This window comes from Mauremys reevesii, linkage group 3 (genome assembly GCF_016161935.1).
Source record: "Mauremys reevesii isolate NIE-2019 linkage group 3, ASM1616193v1, whole genome shotgun sequence".
In the NCBI taxonomy this organism is placed as follows: domain Eukaryota; kingdom Metazoa; phylum Chordata; order Testudines; family Geoemydidae; genus Mauremys; species Mauremys reevesii.
Window position 1 is genome coordinate 15,217,625 of NC_052625.1, and position 14,503 is coordinate 15,232,127.

At 41.5% G+C, this 14,503-nt stretch overlaps 1 protein-coding gene and 1 long non-coding RNA gene across 12 annotated transcripts in view; one reads left to right on the forward strand and one right to left on the reverse strand.

Moving 5' to 3' along the window:
• LOC120401063 (WD repeat containing planar cell polarity effector) overlaps positions 1-14,503 on the reverse strand; it is a 301,239-nt gene that overhangs the window by 80,121 nt on the left and 206,615 nt on the right. The gene's annotated exons all lie outside the window — the stretch shown is intronic.
• On the forward strand, positions 124-3,822 carry LOC120401068. The gene is made up of 2 exons (XR_005596261.1): positions 124-1,030; positions 3,281-3,822. It is a non-coding gene; the product is annotated as an uncharacterized LOC120401068 (long non-coding RNA).

The following is a 14,503-nucleotide window of genomic DNA, read 5'->3' on the forward strand; positions in this document are numbered from 1 at the left end:
CTGAACTCTGGCAGCCTCCCTCCAGCCCAGCTCCCTAACAATGCAGTTCCATTGGAGTCATGCTACCCATTGTGACAGACTCCAGGTAACACCCAAGAGCAGTGGTGGGCCGTTCCCGGCCAATGGGCGCTGCGGGCGGCCGTGCCTGCGGACCGTCAATGTAAACAAGCTGTCTCGCGGCCCACCAGCAGATTACCCTGATGGGCCACGTGCGGCCTGTGGGCCACGGGTTGCCCACCACTGCCCTAGAGGCAGTGCTATCTTGTCTGGGTAAGCTCCACAGGGCTGGAAAGTGAAGAGAGGCAATAGAACATCCCCGGTCCCACAGACTCTTCTCCCTACCCAAAATGGCCCCCTTTCTAGCACAGATCTCCAGACCTGCGGAGCGTTCTCTGCAGGGTCTGGTGAAGAGGAGAACAGGGCCATAGAGGTGACTGAGCCTCAATTCTGCATGGGAGGAGAGTGGAGATCCACAAGCAGAGGGTCCCCTTTGAGCGTGGATTTAGAAGGCAGAGTCTTAGTCCTTATCCTCCTTTTACACCGCACGAGCTGCTGGCTTACAGAAGGAATCTGTGTCAGCACTGGGATCATAATTTCACTTTTGGTTCCCACTCCTATATTGAGATCACTAGACCAGGTGTTCCCAAACTGTTTCAGGAGATGAACATTTTAATAGAGAGATTGCCTTCTGCACAATAGCTCCTCCCAAGCGCAATCCCATCGACCACTTCCTTTCTCATTCAAAACATGCACCAACCTGCGGCAACTACAGCAAATGCTTACACGAGAAAGAAATATCAAGACACGTTGATGTATATTTTTAATACAAAAGGTGGACATCTATAGAAGCAGCTGAAACCAAGGAGAGTCAGCCCTCTGTAGGATACCATCAAGTGCTTTGTGTACCCAACCAGCACCACAGACCACACAGATCATGCTCATCTAATGAGAGATGATGTATTATGTCAGGGAATCTAGAAGAATTTTCAGTACAGAGGATCAAAACCACTCCTCGCTTGTTAAATGGAAGGTGAGGGTCCAGCTAGGGAGGACAGTATGGAAAAGAAAGTCTTGATATGGAAGCGTTGTTCTAAGTCTCTACTTGCGCTACATTGATGACATCTTCATCATCTGGACTCATTGAAAAGAAGCCCTCGAGGAATTCCACTGAGATTTTAACAATTTCCATAGTGTCCATGTTTTCTGGTAAAGTATTATTCTTGTAAACAGTCTCAAAAATCTGTATGAAACCCACTGACCGCTATACTTAACAGAGATAAACAAAAAGATCTCTATCAAGATTCTTAAACCTACAATACCCACCTGCTGAAGTGAAAAACAGATTGACAGAGCAGAGAAGACCAGAATACTACAGGACAGGCCTAAAAGAAAATAACAGAACACCACTAGGTGATATATGCCATCATGTGCCAGCAATGCCCCTCTGCCCATGTACATTGGCCAAACCGACAGTCTCCGCAAAGAATAAATGGACACAAATCTGACATCAGGAATCATAACATTAACCACTCAGTGACAGACTTGAAGGTGGCAATTTTGCAACAAAAAACTTCAAAAAGACTCCAAAGAGAAACTGCTGAACTTGAATTAATATGCAAACTAGATACTATTAACTGTGGGTTAAACAAAGACTGGGAATGGTTGGGTCATTACACCAATTGAATCTATTTTACTCTTTTCTCCTCACACCTTCTCTGGCCATCTTAATTATCACTTCAAAGGTTTTTTCCTCCTGCTAACGATAGCTCATCTCAATTGAGTCAAAGCAATTCTGCTATTTTTGAGAATGAAGACGATGGAAAATGCATACTTCCACCTTTTCATGTTCTCATTATGTATAAATATCCCCTGTCTGTGTGTTCCATTCTATGCATCCGAAGAAGTGAGCTGTAGCTCACAAAAGCTCATGCTTAAATAAATTTGTTAGTCTTTAAAGTGCCACAAGTACTCCCGTTTTTTTTGACTGTGATTTGTTAGTTAAGAGGGTTCAAAAGATGTGTTTTGTGAGTGCTCAGTGGATTTTGTAAGACAATCTATTAGTGGTTTGCCAATATTCTGTTGGGTTTACACAGGCCTGGTTAGATCAGGAAAGTTAGTGGGCAGTGCTGGGGCTTTTTCTAAATTAGTGAAAGTGCATAGGGAAGAACACAGCCCTTCTTTCCTTTGATGGGTGAAATTGTCTCACTAGATGGACCACTGGTCTGATTCTGTATGGCAATTGGTATGTTTCTAGCCTGGGCAAAAGCATTGTTCTACCCAGCTCTGAAAAGCTTTTGGCCCTTTTCTATAGCATGTTGGTGGAATAACACAGCAGAATAGAACCTAGAGCAGGCCAGCAAGTGCTTTCCCTCAAGGGATGATGCTGGTAACAAGAAAGCAAAATAAATTAACATAAGCCGAAAAGGAAACAAACCCTCCAGCTTGGCGTTCCTATGCCCCTGGGTGTGGACTCCTAGCTTCCTAAAGACAATTTCCTACTGTGTCTTCCAATCACTAATTTACAGTCCTTCCTCTGAGCACCCCATAAGGCAGAGGTGGGCACACTACGGCCTGCCCGGCCCGGCCCTTGAGCTCCCATCCAGGGAGGCTAGCCCCGGTCCCTCCCCTGCTATCTCCCCTCACCCACAGCCTCAGCTCACCACATTGCCAGTGCTCTGGGCGCAGCTGCCAGTCCTGCTGCTCTGAGCGGCATGGTAAGGGGGCGGGGAGCAGGGAGCAGAGGGGCTGGATAAGGGGCAGGAAGTTCCGGGGGGGGGACAGTTGGGGTGGGGGTCCAGGGAGGGTGTGGTCAGGGGACAGGGAGTGGGAGGAGTTGGATGGGTTGGGGATTCTGAGGGAGCAGGAATTGGGAGGGGGCAGATAGGGGGCAGGCTGTTTGAGGAGGCACAGCCTTCCCTACCCAGCCCTCCGTAGAGTTTCAGAACCTCGATGTGGCCCTCAAGCCAAAAAGTTTGCCCACCCCGGCCATAAGGGGAGGGGAAAGCAGAGCTGGAGTTAACCCCTTTATTAGTGGGGCCCACGCAGTGCCCCAGACCCGTCCCACATCTATATCTCTGAAGTTTTTTGTAATACTTTGTATGAAGGATACTATATTAAAATACATTGCATTCTATATTTCTTTTTAACCAAATGCTTTAACTGAGAGAAATACATAGATAGATGTTACAGTGGTACATATATGTTAGTGTCATGTATACCTTTTTGAGGAGGCACCCCAAAATTACATGACAATTCTCATTCTTACATTTCTCAAATACAGAATAAAAACACATCCTCAATCCCAAGAAGGAAAATAGGAGACTGAATAGTTCAGTGAAACATGCCCTGCAAGATACCAACAAGAATCCATCTACACTGTCTTCATTTTTACACGGCAACAGTTAAAAGGAACAATTTGAATGAGATCTGCTCCAGCCAAGACCATACTTGCCACCAAAAATGAAAAGTAATATTTTCCTTTGACTGACCTGCAGAACGGAATCATGGCCTTAAAACTGTCAGTTCTTTTCTGTCTCACAATGATTTCAATTTTTTCCCTTTAATCAACAGACATACTTCCGCCTCATTATGGCCCCTACTCAGAAAACCGTAAAGCCAGCTTGTTATTTCCAGAGCTGCACTGGAAAATACTATCTACCAAAGACATGCTCTTCAGAAACCAAGAGAGCTGGAAAGAACAATCACAGAGACTTCATAAATTATTATAAGTAGCATTGCTCTTAAATGAGGTAGTGTTTTCAAATGAAAGTGACAAGTTTGGATTACTTATGCAACCAATATTAAATCTGTCAAGAAAGTGAACCTTTGGGGTTTTTTTTAAACTAGCTTTATTTGCAAACCTTTTTTTTTTAAGTCCCTTTGGTGTGTAACACTCTATTTGCATTCTGTAGGGACAATTAGAAAGTGTCCTGTGTGATGTATTAGTGCAAAGATACCGTCAAACAGATGATGCTTGTTTTACAATAGGGTTTTGTTGTGGGGAGAGCTCTTATTATTTCTAGCACACTCCATTCATAGTTATCTGCCCCTTAAACAATAAAAAAACCCACCTTTTGTTCCTGCATTAAGATTACAGGGCACAGAATTTGTTGCCTTCAAAATGGTGCTGATATACTACCGATCCTGAAGCGAACACTGTAACTTACTGCTTGCTTCAAAATAACTCTAGTAATCAAGACTTTGATAAAAAGAGAGAAGAAAATCTGCCTGTAAATTATGAAATTCAGCCACTTGTTTGGTCAAAGTGATAGCCAACAGAAATATGACCTTAGAGATTAGCACTTACATACTATTCAACTATACAGGGCAAACAGTAAAGCATTATTCTATGAGCTGTTTAGAGTATAGGATATTAAGTATAAAACCTAGTATAATAAATGATACTACACCTCTACCCCGATATAACGCAACCCGATATAACACGGGTTCGCATATAACACGGTAAAGCTCTGACACACAGCTCTGAGCAGTGTGTTAAGGGTGCTGGGCCAGGTCGGGGTGGGTTGGATAAGGGGCAGAGGGTCTCAGAGGCAGGCAGGGGCTCCCCCCCACCAGAGTCTGGGGGGCAGGAGCTGTTGGAGGGCACTTTTGGGGACCCCACAGTCCCAGAGTGGCCTGGAGGATTAGCTCTGCTTCCCTCGCCCTGGCCCCAGTCGTGTCACTCGGGGGAGGGGGCTTGGGGGAAGGGATCCTCCCCACACTCACCAGCAGCGGAAGAAGCAGAGCAGCCCAGCCCCAGCCAGCTCCACTCCGCCAGCTCCCAGCCGTAGCACGGTGAGATTTTTTGTCTCCCAAGGACCGTGTTATATCGGGGTAGAGGTGTACTAGTATGTTCTTATATAACTACTTTCTATCTATAGGGCTTCTAACACTTTGAAAGATGAGTATTATCACCCCATTTTACAGATGGGAAAACTGAAGCAGAGAAAGATTAAGTGACTTGCCCAAGACTACATAGGATGAAAAAGACAGATTTAGGAACAAAATCTAGATCTCCTGGCTTCCAAACTGGTGGGCTGGACCTTGCTGTCTCCCTGTGTTAAAAGTGTGACTTTAACTGACAAAAGCCATAAAAGCTGAATGTTTGATTCTTATCTCACTTATATCACTTTTACACCAGTGTCATGCCATTGATTTTAGTGGGGTTACTCTTGATTTATGCCAGCATAAGAAAGAAGAATAGGGCACTCAGGTTGTAATCTGCCCCGTTATATCTACACAAGTGTTAAACAGTGTTTAACTAGTGTTAAACAGAAACTGACTTTAAGTCACAACAAATGTTTTGATGGCCTCAGCATGCAACCACCAACTCTTGCTGGAGGCCGCTCTGACAATTTTTCCTAAAATACTTCATCAACTTTAGGAAAAACAAATAAATATGGACATATACACGTCCAAATCATTGTAATTTATTTATGCAGGTTTTTTTTGCAGACTCAATAATAAAAATAATGTACTGTTGTCTCTATTCTTGACTGGACCTAAACGGACTAGCAGCACAAATAAGACGCTTTGCCCGTTTTTCTCTTTTTTGTTGTTGTTTCTTTTGTTTTAAAAGACTTTCTAGCTAGTAAGTCTGTTGTTGTGAAAAGTGATAGTTGTATGTTAATATCACTTTTTCACAGCCTCTTAGATAGCTACTAAGTCTGCTGTGAAAAGTGACATTAACAAACGTACAAATACCATTTTTCACAGTAGACTTGCTCAGCCCCGGCAAGACTGGGGACAAATTAAGCCGTGGATGAGGAGATGGGTAGGGAGGCAGAGGGGACCAGGGGCGTTGGGGGGAATGGATAGAGGACCGGGGGAGGTGGCGGGAGCCAGGGGGAGGGGGATGAGGGGATGGGAGGCACCCGCCGCCGCATGGCCGAGGATCTGCCCTGCACCTATTACATTTCTTTCACCCCCTAATTTTGTAATTGTATAAAAATTAAATCTAATTTATGTAATATACCTTATCTTTATGCACAGTGAACCAAATTCATGTCCCCGGATATGAGCAGGGGAGGAGAGGTCTCACTGATTTCAACTGGGGGCTCTGCAGGTGTATTGGAGGGCAGATTTTGGCTATATATGTACTGCAATACCTAAACATAACACTGAGGTTTCAAGATAATGATTCGTCCTTCACTCTGAATTTCATGGCTCTGAAAGTGGCCAAACTGTGTGTGTATGTGCGGGGGGGGAGGGCGGTATCTGTAAAATATATACAGTATATTAGTGCATCAAGGGTGAGATCTTCTACAGCCAGTTATAAGAAGCAACAGGAAAAAATCTGAGTGAGGACAGAGAAACAGAGAGTGGGAAATATACTGTAGACAAGATGGAAACATTTCTTTAGGGACTAGTTACCACCAACAAGCCTTCTTAGACATGCCCATTGACCATGTAAGCATATTCCTCGTGCTGGGCCGATAAAGGAGGACTGCTGCATTATTTTTTTCTTGTCTTCAATAAGAGTACACAATATTTAGAAAATAATCTGTGGCAGAAGGGCTGTGGCACAAATATTTATAAACCCTTTCTTTTAATTGACGAAATCTTGAGCTCTCCTCATCTAGCAGTCCAATCACGGATGATATTCACTATAAAAAGGAATATTTAAATACATACCCAGGAAAGACAACAGACAAAAAAGAATATTGAAATTTTTGTTACATGCAATCAAATTCCACTGAAATTAAGTTTTAATTGTTCAATATTGTGTGACGCATATGCAAATATTTAAGTATTTGGAATATCAATCAAGTGTTTACTTACATCAAGCAGTTGTAGTTAAGCACATAAACAGATGATGAAAATATATTCAATCATCTACAACGCCCAACATTTACGGCAGGGTTTACACGATCTCTTTAAATTCAGTTATTTCATTTAATATTTCAATTTAATAGCTCATTCTTTCATTCACTTTCTAGGCATTTTGCCCATTTCATAAGCACAATAATAATTATTATTCATAAAAGAAGACATTTCCCATATCAGCAAGTTTTGGAACAGAAGCAGTTTGCATGATTTTTCAAAATAAGTACTGCTTTTCTTTTATCTACAATATTTTTGCTTTTAAAATTAGACAAAACTAAAAATGAAGTTACGTGTTTTAACAGAATGCTAACCGCCCTCTTGTGGGAGATCAGGCACAGAATGACCAGCAAGAACTCATTCATAATTTTACTGTGAATCTTGTAATATTTGATGTTTTACTTAAAATGTCGACTCCTGGAGACAAATGATTATGTGAAAATCTCAGCTTTCATCTGAAACCCAAAGATAGGATAAAATCTTGCCCCCCTTGATTTCATCCCCAGTTTCTTGTTCTCCCATTTGGGTTGAAAATGTGATCCCTGAGTGAGCCCTGAAGGCTCAGAAACCAAAAGGAAAAGGAAAAGAACAGACCGTTAAAAAAAAATCTCATGATTTTGGGTGTCTGACTCATGATTTTTGAATATATCGGGCTGGCAATACTGAATTTACCTGATATTTTCAATATGCCTAGACAGGAGATGAGTCTAAAGAAACAGTGGTCCAGTGTATTTCTGATATGCTTTGGGAGAAATGGATAAGCCACTGAATGTTTATTTGCTGCAATTTACCAGTTTTTACCCCAGTAAGTGTTCCAAAAGCATCACATCAATCAGAGCTAAAACTTTAATCCAGAGCTGCTGACTGCTTTTTTAAAAAATGGTTACACAAGAATCTGACTTCAGAGATGGTAGTTTGTATCACTTGGCCAACCATATGCTGCTACATAAGCACTTAGGGGCAAATCCAAGTTTTCTGTCTTTAGATTGTGAGCTGCTCAGACCAGGGAATATGCTTGAGAGCCCATGCAAAGGGAGGGTCCGCACTCCCACTGGGCACCATGGGATTCTGGAACTGGGGAAGGAAAGCTGTTGGAAAGTTGGTTGGAGGTTGGTGGAGATGTGGCCAGCAGATTCATGATTACATGATCTATTGCCCAAACCCTTGCATAGGAAGAGGCACACTGCACACAAGGTTTATTCAGTAACAACTAAGAAGTGGCCTGGAAGCAGGGAAGAGACTTGTCTTTTCATGACCCTTGAGGAACAAAGCATAGTTACATGACTGATTACTGGATTTGCCCCTTAGGTAAGAAACATGAAAAAGAAGCCAACAATGGATGGAAGTGTTTGTGTTTCTAGAGGGTTTTTAAATGATAAGAAAACTATAATTTATTAAAGTCACTTTTATAAAATTTGGCTAGTAAAATTTTTGTTTGTGTTTCTGAAGTGCCAGCTTCAAATATCACAAAGTGATGTGTGATTTTGATTGGAGTTGGCAATAGTCATCATCAGTTGTAGACATTAGATATTGGACTTGCCAGACTAACTTTATATTAATTATATCAGATATGGTTTTTTCTCTTCCTATGGGCCACTACAGGCTGTAGGAGGCACAGAAGAACAGGAACATTAAGGTCCAAGTGACAGAGACTATTTTCAAGGACAAAAAACAATTCACAGTGTCAGCAAAGTTGGCTGTTAATTTTGCCAACTTTGGAAAATGATATTCAAATCAAATTTCATTTTTTATCACTCAACAAAAGACTGTGTTTTATAGCACAAAGCCTGGAACATTTAAAAGACAACTTCTTTCTACCAAAGGATTAAAAGTGTAATTTTATATGCTTACAGTTGGAATGAATTACTCTTCTGCACAAGCTGGATTTGGGAAGTCCTAGCATTGGAAAACTAGGACATTGTCCCAAGAAAAAATTCAGATTTATTAGTCACATTCTTCACCTAAATTGCTTATGACCCACTGACTTCAGTAAGACTTAAATACATGCTTAAAGTTAAGCATGTGCTTAAGTACTTTACTGAACTGGCTCTTTAATGACTTATGAGGAAAACTTGTAGTGTATTGCTCTGACAGTCATACCCATGTGCATCCTACATAAAGATTAATGAGTAACAATTTAGATTAAAAGTTAAATACACAGCCCTTTTAAGCCATCCAAGAGTTTCTGTTATTTTTATTTTATTCTGTTTATATTGTTAAGCTACATCTCTCTAAAGGAGGTCCATATATAAGTTGATAGCTTATTGAGAAGAAAAACACAGGTCTAAGACTATGATATAAAGCTCTGGATGGAGAACTGAATGCCCTTTACATAAAGAGATACTCTGGTATGGAGCAAACAGACACAAAAATAAATTGGAAAAGGAAGCTAATATGAGGAGTCTGATAGTATGACACCCTGGCCAAAGAATTTCCTAATGGGTTTAATTTGCTGTGAATCTGCATAAGATATTCCCAACACAAAACAATCCTACTATTTGTTCTGTAAAATTATATGAAATCATGCTTTGAAACTCTTCTTCCTGGGTTGTTTTTGTATTGTACTCTATAAATACAATAAACCCTAAACTAATACTTCTATGAAATGATTCATGTGACCATATATAAATGTGCATGCTTCTTCTCAGATAGAGGTGAGTTTATTTGATATGTTTGAAGAACATTGTTCAGGCACATTTTGGAGGATCGGATTTGAAATAAACAAAGTGAATTTTTGAATGAAGTAGCTTTTTAAAAAGTTGTCTTACTTACAAGAGAAAGGAATTTAAACACAGATCCAGTAATAAAAATGTTCCATATGCAGCTAAAATTATGTTAAAAATGGCAGATATGAAAGAGTATACCGTTCCATTTATTTGCTCAGTCTTAAGGGCGGAAGCATACAAATAATATAGAAAATACAGTGCTGCTCCTTTCCATTATGCTATTTGTTGAGTACTTAGCGCGCTAGTGCTTAGTGTTGGGTGAGACTGTAATAAAGAAACCCCTCTTTGTAACACATATATGAAAGAGGGAAGATTTACTGTGGGAACCTTCACACTGAGTTTCCTGGCTTTTGTGGAACTAAACAGAACCTGAATTAATGGAAGTCTGGATGGAGGAGAAGGATGGTCAGACATAGAATTATTAGTAGAAATATAGGTTCTATACCCAACCCAGCTCAAACTTTTCTGTATGATCCTGAGGAAGTCACATAAGGTCTCTGCAAAATGGGAGTTAGATACTGGGAAGGAGAACTCTTGGGAAGAACAATACTTTCCCATTTCACAGGAATGTCATGTGGCTTAATTCTTTCATATTTGTAGAGTGCTCTGAGATTTTCAATGGAAGGTGCTAGAGAAGAGTAAAATATTATTATTCAATTAAAATGATAAGAGAGCTGTTTCTTTGTAAATTATATTTCACTATTTTCTCTCTCTTATAACCTTCGTTTCCTTTGAATTTCCCACACTGCAAATTTGCTTTATCATACTCATTCTCCTTCAAGAGAAAATATTTTGTTGCCATAGCAATATCTTCCTTCCTTGCAATTCTATCACAGTGGCTTTCCTTCAGGTTTCTATAAGCTGCAACTAACACTCACCCTCAACACACACACCCTCCCAACCTTTCAGTTCTTACAACCTTTCACTACTTAGTAACTTCTCAACCGCATACCTTTATCTTTAAATACAGACACTCTCCAACACACTCTTCCAAATTACTCTAGGCTAAAAACAGATGTTAATTAAAAATGCAGATAAGAGCTGATGACACCTGTTGTTTCACACTTATTTTGCTCAACCCTGTCTGTTAAATCCCAGCCTTCATGCCATTAATTCTCTTCAGCTTTTCTTCTGTTCCTGCTTTAGCCCTCTCACTCGGGTGATCATCTAAACTCAACGGTATGTCTTGAAAGCTGTATTTTATTGAGCAAACATATCAGCATGTATACACACCAAAGACAGCTCCATCGCAGGGGCCCCGTATCACAACTCTGGTTAAGGATCAGTTGCTGCCTCCATTATGAATCTCTCTTGTCTGAGTGCGATATCTCAGCAATTTCAAACTGCAGCAGATGGGAATTTGATATTAAAGTTAAGATGGATGCACTTCCCTCCCCCGCCTTATCTTTCCATGGGTTACAGGTGCCATTCTCCCTCCTGCCTAACAATGGACAAAGGTGCATACATGTGGTGCAGCCACAAGAGAATACTGTATTAGGCCAAATTTTTCAAAGTTGGGCGCCTAAATTTAAGTATCTAAACCCATATTTAGAAATTTGGTCCCATTCTATAATTAATGGGTTGCTGAGTTATGCACCCCAAGGGGCATTACTCTCATTCCTTTATAGCTATCACTCTGTATAACAGGGAGATTTTCAAAGCAAGTTGGCTGCCTAGCTGCTCTTTGTGCCTTTGAAAATCTCTCTATAAAAGTTTTTCCAAGTCTCTCCCTCCCTTCACCATCAGAAAACTTACCTCAGCATCAATAATATCTTGCTGTGAACTGGCCAGAGACAGTGATGAGGGAACAATACATAAAGAGACCATGCTCAAATTTACTGATTGTAGGTTTGCTAGCTTACTAATCCAGAGAATGCAAATTTTCAGGTTACCCTGAACCAAAGATGGCAGTGCCAAAGCATGAGGGTGTTAAAATCTCTGTGTTTCTTTCAGTGATTCTCTTCCAGCCTTTCTTTTGTTTCAGTTGCAATTCTCTCACTCCAGGGCTGCCCAGAGGATTCAGGGGGCCTGGGGCAAAGCAATTTCGGGGGCCCCTTTCATAAAAAAAAGTTGCAATACTATAGAATACTATATTCTCGTGGGTGCCCCTGCAGGACTCGGGGCCTGGGGCAAATTGCCCCACTTGCCTCCACCCCACCTCTGGGCAGCCCTGTCTCACTCTAATCATCATGAAAATGATGTTCCTCAAATGTCCAGTGTCAGAAAGAAATTGAAATATGGATGAGAAATACCTGGCCGAAGCTCAAGATGAGTAAGAGAGGTGAAACTGGGTAGGAAGACCCCCTTTTTAAGACCAAGAAGAACCTCTAGACTCTATTGAGGGCATCGGCCTTTTGATAGTGAAGATTGTGCACTGGACTCATTGCTGGATTTTCATCCAGAACTGTGATATATTTCACCATAGCTGTTCCTGTAACTGATCCACTCTCAAAACCCCATGTACGTTAATGAGAATTCCACACGTCTGCAAGATCAGGCTCTTACACACACAGATAAACACATGACACACTAAAACTAACCAATGGTCCTCATTCTGACTCATCTGCTGTAAAGCCAGTTTAACTATGGAGGAATAGCCTTGGCATAGGGGTTTCCCTGGGCAGCACTGGCTGGTGCAACAGCTCGATGTCCCTCCCTTCTAATGCAGCTCAAGCTGTAGAGATATGCCAGAGAACGGGAGATGGTGTGGAACTCTGCAGTATTCCCATTCTGGGCCATGCAGCAGCCCACAAGTGGCTGTGGGAAGCTGCAGTAAATTAGAGTGGCCCTTGGGACTGCTCCAAGTGTGCTGGGGGTCAGGCCCAGAATCCCAGAGACGACATACAGCCACCTTCCCCCCACTCCAGGGTGTGCCTTCCATGAGGTGCACCACAAAATCTGACCCAGGATTTTTTTTTCTGTGAAGCTACAGAAATTTCTGTGACTAATGCTGCACAGGATTGGCTCCCTAGGGAATCATATCGCCCTGTTTATTCTTTTCTGGTATTTTGCCCAATTTTGCTTATTCTGTGATCTTCACCAGAGAATTAAATCTCAGACCCATTCACACGGCTTCAAAGTATCTGACTGAAATTGAAACCAGTAGTGGAGCTGGCTTAAGAAAAATTCATTATCAATACTACCGAAACAAAGGCACTCTACACGGTCACTGGGTGTAATATTTAACTGGAAAATACACATCTAGTGAAGTCAAGGTGGCAACCCTATTCTGTTTTCTCAAGCAGGTCGGAAAGCCTGGCTCGGGGAAGTTTTTTCATGAGCACTTGGATCACTGTGACTGAAATACCTGTCGGTGACTGCAGCATGCATACGAAAACCTCTAGTTTTGATCGCTTTTACAAGACGGCAAAAACACTGAACACACATAATATTCTCTAGAAGATGGTAATTTCACCAGTCTATGTGCCTACTACATTCTGCCCTTATTGAGACCTGAGGAAATTTGGTTGAGTTGAATGGGAATTGCATCTAAGGGCATAATTAACCCTTAATGGATTGCCATACCCACACTATACAAAAAACAAATGACATTATCGAAGACAGTCTCCTTAAGAGAGGAAGACACACGCTTACACACTCCTGTACTGTTATCATTAATGTTTATAAATACATTTCATGACAACACTAGCTATTAATACAATGAAAACACCCTGCCTTGCCAAACTCCGGGTGCCATAAAAAAAAAAAAGGCATACACTCCTAGACACGTAAGGCTCTATCCTAACCCATCATCTCTCCTAATCTCCCACTCCCACAGAGGCAAAAGGCCTGGAAATCTATCCTTATAGGGTGAAGGGAGTTTTCCAGACCCCCTAATTTAGAGGCCTGCCAGAGGCACTCACAGATCCCCTTGTTTTCCAGTGATCTCTGGCTGTGTAATGGTCCCTAAAAGGCAGTTATTGGTGTAAGTTAAGGAGAGTACTGGTATACCCTTCAGGTGTCCTGGGACTGGCCAGCAGACAGAGGAGTGCCTCACATAAGAGACAGCACTGGGTAGAATTAGGCCTTTTTCTACTCTGTCCTGCTGTCATATTCTGCCTTCTCTCTTCCCTTAGAGGTGAACTGGTTGCCAGAGAGAGCTCCATGTTTAAGCACTGCTTTTGTGTGTATGGGGTTATGCGGTTGCACTTCTGCATTTGTTTGCTCACAACTTTACCAAATTCTTCTTCTGACTCCGCTCAATTGCGCCCTACTTTGGGAAGAGAGGACCTGGCTCTCCTGAAAGGACCTTACAAGGTGCAGTGCAGTGGTAATTACAGTAAAATTAAGGTGGGAGGCCAAGCTTCATTTTCAGCCTCAGGCTGGACACAGTGGCTTAACCAGTATTTTTAAGTGTGCATCAGATCAGATCTGCAGCTTGTCCATGAGGGAGGGATAGGCACACACTAGTAATTACAACACCACTTTGTTTTGTAAGGTAATTCATTTTCACCCCAGACAAAAATACGGAATCATCAGATTTTGAGATCCAAGTTGTCCTTGAACCTTAAAATATTTTCTATGATCTGCATGTAACAGAGATAAAAGCTTCAAATTCTTTAAAATGTAAATTCACAAACACAAAAATGGACGCCAGCTATAAGGGAGAAAAGGACAAATTGTAAATGCTGATCTGCTGGCTACATTCTGACTCGTGCCAACTCCGCAGCTGCAGTTTAGATGTTAAAGTAAGGGCCTTAATTTCCAGCTCATGAAATGTTACTCTCAGAATGTATGCGTGCATGTTGCATGTGAGGGAGAGAAAGCGAGACAGAAACAGACATGTTCTGAATAAAACACAGAGCATGGGCGTGTATGTGTGCAAAATAAACAAGTTATTTTCATGCATTAGGAAATATGACAAGAACAATTTATGAATGCTTGAGTGGAGCAAAGCAAAGCCATGAGTCAGCTATATAATGTCATTCCTAACAACTGAAAAATAACTATTCCAT